The 5,860-nt window shown below is 40.1% G+C and overlaps 1 long non-coding RNA gene across 1 annotated transcript in view; it reads left to right on the top strand.

Annotated features, from left to right (window-relative positions):
* The window catches only part of LOC118240934 (uncharacterized), a 1,871-nt gene extending 99 nt beyond the window's left edge, over positions 1-1,772 (top strand). The window contains exons 1-2 of the long non-coding RNA XR_004775711.2: positions 1-344; positions 830-1,772. The exon at positions 1-344 is cut by the window's left edge and continues 99 nt beyond it. This is a non-coding gene — a long non-coding RNA (uncharacterized LOC118240934). The remainder of the gene's footprint in view (positions 345-829) is intronic.
* The last annotated feature ends 4,088 nt before the right edge of the window (positions 1,773-5,860 follow it).

The following is a 5,860-nucleotide window of genomic DNA, read 5'->3' as shown; positions in this document are numbered from 1 at the left end:
ACTCAACTCAAATCATCAACTCCAAAACACTACAGTACTGAACCGTTTGCTCTTTTAAATTGTCATCATTGTGTAATAGATATCTACATCTCTACATATGTAGCAAGTTAATGTCTTTCCTTTAAACCAACCCCTGATAACGTCCTGCTTCCACACTCAGGTTCTGGACAAAGGCAGTAATATATGAACACATCACTGTGGTATATAAGGACAGGTGAACACTACCTAGTGAACTGGTCTGAGTTACTCCTGATTCTTTTAATCATTTTACTGCTGTTTTTAGCCTGGAGATCCTGGAAAAGCTGCTGAGGAAATACTGTGTTAAACTGTCCAGACAGCAACTGGTATGTGTAGTTAATTCTTCCTTCTTTTTAGAATAAAATAGATATTTTAAAGTCCTGCTATGTTCATTTCTGGATAATTTCAGGTGATGATGGGACAGAGGGTGACAATCTAGAATTACTGTGTAGTGTAGCTGAGTACATCATCCTGGGAATTTCTCTCCAGGGAAAAAGTCACAATATTTACCATTTACACAAACTAAAGTTTTGCTATGCTAAGAAGGAAGGAACATAATTTCAACACAAATAATGTATTATTAGTTTCATATGATTAATATTTTACTGATGTTGAAATAAATAAATGAATTTTATTTGATCTGCATAAGTACCTGCATAAATATATTACAAACAGTACTTTTATTACACATTTTTTTAAGCAGCGTTAATACAATTATTATGTGAGAATGTGAGAAGATTGTGTGTGTGTGTGTGTGTGTGTGTGTGTGTGTGTGTGTGTGTGTGTGTGTGTGTGTGTGTGTGTACATGAGGAGAGTAATGATAATGGTAATTAAAAGGACACATATCACAGTCTAAATACCTGCAGCAGCTCAACCACACAAACCAAAGAGAAAGACGAAGTCCAGGAGGACCAAAACACCAGCAGACAGGAAATCCTTCCTCCTAAAGAGTCCCCACATCTACCAGACAACTGGAGTGCTGTCTGCTCATGTGCTTCCACACATCCACTGATATAAATCACCATTACAGAACAGAGAGTGAAGGGCTGCTTCTGAACTGTACTGGATACACCTGCACCTCCACACTGAGAGACACAAGATTATCACAACATTTACATTTACATTTAACTCATTAAGATGTAAAAGTGGGGACAGTTACATTAATGCTCTTGACCTGCAGGTGAAGAGCATGAGACAGTAGTTACGTCCTGTGTCCCCCTGTGTCATATGTATGTGTGTGTGGAGCTCTGTTCTCTCCAGTTCCAGTTACCCCAGACCCAGTCCAGAGTTCCTCTACAGATCTTCATACTCACTGTCCAACCCTGAAACAAGGCCCTGCCTGGAGGTGGGATATAAGGAAGTGTTTTGGAGGAATAAAAAAGAGAAAGATGATATTTTGGACATCTGTTTGTGTCAGTTTTGATATTTGATTTGGTGCTTGGCTTCTTTTCCCACTTACTCTGATTCTGAGCTTGTTTGATCCCTCTAACTTGGCCACTGTTGTAAATTTGTATATAGTATGTATGTATTTGTGTGTGCTCTGGAAAGCAGGGAAGGCCTGCCCTTATGTTTGGGCCCTGGGTTATTTTGTCTGTGTTATCACTTAGGGAGTTAATGTAGTCTTATCTTAGTATAGGATATTATCAGAGGATGGTTGTGATCCATCAACCTCTGGGTTATGGTCCCAGCACACTTCCACTGCACCACTCTGCTCTCCTGCTAATAGAGAAATAATAAAATACCTACAAACTCACTGAAATGGACAGAAGTGTTCAAGTATGTGACTGTTCATTCATTCATTCATTCATTCATTCATTCATTCATGTATTTGCTATCATGGCGGTGAGCAGGACGCACAGACTCCCTTGACGATGTGAAACATTTAATGACATGAAACATAAAGGACATGCGTGGCACTCATACATAATAATACTAAATAGACAGGAACACACAAACAACAACGACAACATAAAATGGTACAAACGTTGGGTTATACTAACAGCAGCTACACACTCATTGACACTAACATTACACTAACACTAACAACGACCAACCATGAGGCCCACACTGACACGGCATTAAATAAACAGACATACACTCAACGTGAACCCCGTACAGGTGCGTGCCATCATGTAGGGGGCGTGACAACAAACGTAATTCCCCTGCATGCGGTGGGCCAAACCACGTGACTCATGGGGGGAGAAGCATTCCATTACATTTTTCAATACATTTTATATTCATTATCTAAACTTACTTACTAGAGAACATCATTTTTATTCAATCTTGATACTGTGTTATTGGTAATTATTTCCTTTGCCTGTGTATTTAATGTTCAGATATAAAATGAAGAACTGAAACTAGTCTCTAGTAATGTCAATACCAGTCAGAGTGAAAGAGAGCGAGAGCAGTGGGGTGAAACAGATTAATGTTTACAGCCCTGAGAAACCTGCTCCTTCCCAGAATAGAACAACACTTTTTGCAGATGTTCAACTTACATTAGGCCAACTTACTCAAGCACAACACACCCCAGTGCAAAGAATCTTACAGTGCAGATAGTGAATAATAAAATAATACAAGAACAGACCAAGTTCAAAATGAAGCTTTATTGAAGTGAAAAGAAAACTCAATAATTAAACCCACCCGAGTGGTGAATTAAGAAAAAAGAGCATTCTTCAGACTATAAGCTCCATTGTTCAGGGCTGTGTAAGTGTGTTACATTACATTACAACTGACTGAGGTCATCATGGAAGATGGTAGAGCTCCTCCTCCTCTTCCCTAAATGCAGCACTAAGAGTCAGTGAGCTGCTGTGGCTGTAACTGCAGTTCTGTTCTTCTACTCTGGTCAGAACACTCTGCTTCACATCTTAGACATCCACTGTACAACTCACCAGCGCCCCTTGTGGAAAGTATGTAGACTGCAGGCACAACGGAGATCCTGTACAGAGGAGCGATTGAGAGCACTACACCACACACACTTTTAGAAATACTTACCTAAAATGTACTAGATACTTCTTATTTATCATTCTCTCTAAATCTGTTCATCAGCTCCAGTTATCCAATAATCAGCACACTGTAGCATAGTTTTATGACATTGTTCATACTGAATAGAAATATTATTTCTATTCATCTATATATTACATTGTATTATAAGGTTTATAGTTCTCTAGTATGGTTGGTTCTGTTAAATATGGTTATGTAAGAGGTATTCAGTGGAGGCATTACTTCAGAGAGAGACCACAGAGAGTATTTGGTAAACATGTATTAATACAGAGAGACCGCAGAGAGTATTTGGTAGACGTGTATTAATACAGAGAGGCCACAGAGAGTATTTGGTAGATGTGTATTAATACAGAGAGGCCACAGAGAGTATTTGGTAGATGCGTATTTATACAGAGAGGCCACAGAGAGTATTTGGTAGACGTATATTAATACAGAGAGACCGCAGAGAGTATTTGGTAGATGTGTATTAAAACAGAGCAGTAACAGAAAGTATTTGATAGACGTGTATTAATACAGAGAGGTCACTTTGCATGTGCAGCACCTGCTTCAGTGCTCTGGGAGTGTTTATAGTCCTGTGAGTTTAACACTTCATGACTGAGAGCTGCCTGCCCCAGCAACTTCACCCACAGCAACCATGACTTTGATCCCCATCTTCATCTGCACACTGCTCCTCTGGACTCAAGGTAACTCACTGCTTTACCTCTGTGGTGAACTATCCATGTGACACAGGTCTACTACTCTTATTTAAAATGCACTATTCACTGATTTAGAGTAACTAAACAAAGGTATCTGTACAGGTAAATGTTACCTTTTTATGATTTTATTTATTTATTTCCCAGGATCCAGAGGTCAGGTAACAGTGACTCAAGATTCAGTGAAATCTGCTCTTCCAGGAGACACAGTCACCATCAGCTGTAGAACAAACCCTGCAGTGTATAATGATGACTTTCTACACTGGTACCTGCAGAAACCTGGAGAAGCTCCTAAACTCCTGATCTACAGGGCTACTAGCTTACAGTCAGGAACTCCAGCTCGTTTCAGTGGTAGTGGATCTGGATCTGACTTCACTCTGACCATCAGAGGAGTCCAGACTGAAGATGCAGGAGATTATTACTGTCAGAGTGAACATAGTGGCTATGTGTTCACACAGTGTTAGAGAGTCATACAAAAACCTCCCTCAGTCAGACTGCACAGAGACTGCACTGCTGCAGGTGTTGAGGGGGAGGATGTGATACAGAACAATAACACACTCTGTGGAGGAGAGATGCCCCATCACACTCACTCACTACTGAACAACACACATCTATAGAAAATCACTCTTCTAGGAACCACAACACACTGACTCACAACAGTACAATGTTAAATTTGACTTTTTTTTGGATGTGTTTGGTATTACATCTGAAAAACTGTACAAGCTGTATGTAGATGGTTGAATATATTATCTATGCCCATGAGCTGATCCAGGATCAGTGTATCTGGTTCCTCTTCAGGCCTTCAAGCTCTGACTGAGTCTTTAATCCATTCAGACAGCTGCAGCTGAAAAAAATTATACCCCATTGTTATTATTCCTCTGGAGAAGTCATCAATCTGCTGATGGAGCTGCTTCCAGTTTCCTCTGTTGTGTCCAGTTTACCCCTGTGTCTCTCTCCAGTTTACCCCTGTGTCTCTCCAGTTTACCCCTGTGTCTCTCCAGTTTACCCCTCCTCTCTCCAGTTTACCCCTGTCTCTCTCCAGTTTACCCCTGTGTCTCTCTCCAGTTTACCCCTGTGTCTCTCTCTAGTTTACCCCTGTGTCTCTCTCCAGTTTACCCCTGTGTCTCTCTCCAGTTTACCCCTCCTCTCTCCAGTTTACCCCTGTGTCTCTCTCCAGTTTACCCCTGCCTCTACCTAATTTATTCCTGCCTACCCCCAGTTTATAACTCAATAATTTACTATACTAACATTAGTAACACCTATTGTCATGAAACCTATAGAAATATACAACAGTACTAATAATTAGACTGTGATCTTCTGGATAGAGATCTCAGTGGTGTAACCCTCTGAATTCCAAGTGTCAGAGTGTAAACTACCCAAACATCTGCATGGTAGCGATAGTTGTGCACAAAAACCTCCTTCAGTTGTAGACTCAGAAACTGTTCTGATATCTGTTAATTAGCTGATAATAGCTGCTATATAGCTGCTAATTCTGCACTCAGCTCATTTCATCAACTACAAACCATTACAGTACTGGGCAGGTTTCTCTTTTTGTTAAATATCCCTTTTGTTTAATTTCATTAAAAGGCGGGGCAGTGGTAGCTCAGTAGTTAAGGTGCTTAACTTGTAATTGGAAGCTTGGTGATTCAAGCCCCACCACTGCCAAGTTGCTCTCAATTGCTTAAGTTGTAGTCAGTCATAATTCACTTTGGATAAAACCATCAGGTAAATGTAGGCAGCAAACCTCACTTGCTTTCTTCCAAATATTAACACAAACAGACTAAAACTGCACAGGGGAACATAAAACTAGTTTTCCCAAGATGAATCTCACCTCTTTGGCATAATAATAAGAATTTTCCTGCGTAATGAAATAACATAATAATACAATAAGAAATGTCTCAGCCAACATGCAGAGATCTATAGTCATGCTAAAACTTGAAAAAAATGCAAATGAAGGGAATATATAGTTGCCCAATATAACACACACACAGAGAGATGAATCATATTCCAGGACCACAAATGCACAGTGTGGATGAGACCTCACCTGGAGTTATACAACATGTACAAGGATTTATGCAGCTAGTGGTCAAAACCTTGCTGTAACACACTGGAAATACAGTCAGTGATCCCAAAGGTAACAGAAGCAAAG

The sequence above is a fragment of the Electrophorus electricus genome, chromosome 4 (genome assembly GCF_041902795.1).
Source record: "Electrophorus electricus isolate QZ-2024a chromosome 4, ASM4190279v1, whole genome shotgun sequence".
Classification (NCBI taxonomy): domain Eukaryota; kingdom Metazoa; phylum Chordata; class Actinopteri; order Gymnotiformes; family Gymnotidae; genus Electrophorus; species Electrophorus electricus.
This window is presented reverse-complemented; position numbering and strand designations above follow the sequence as displayed.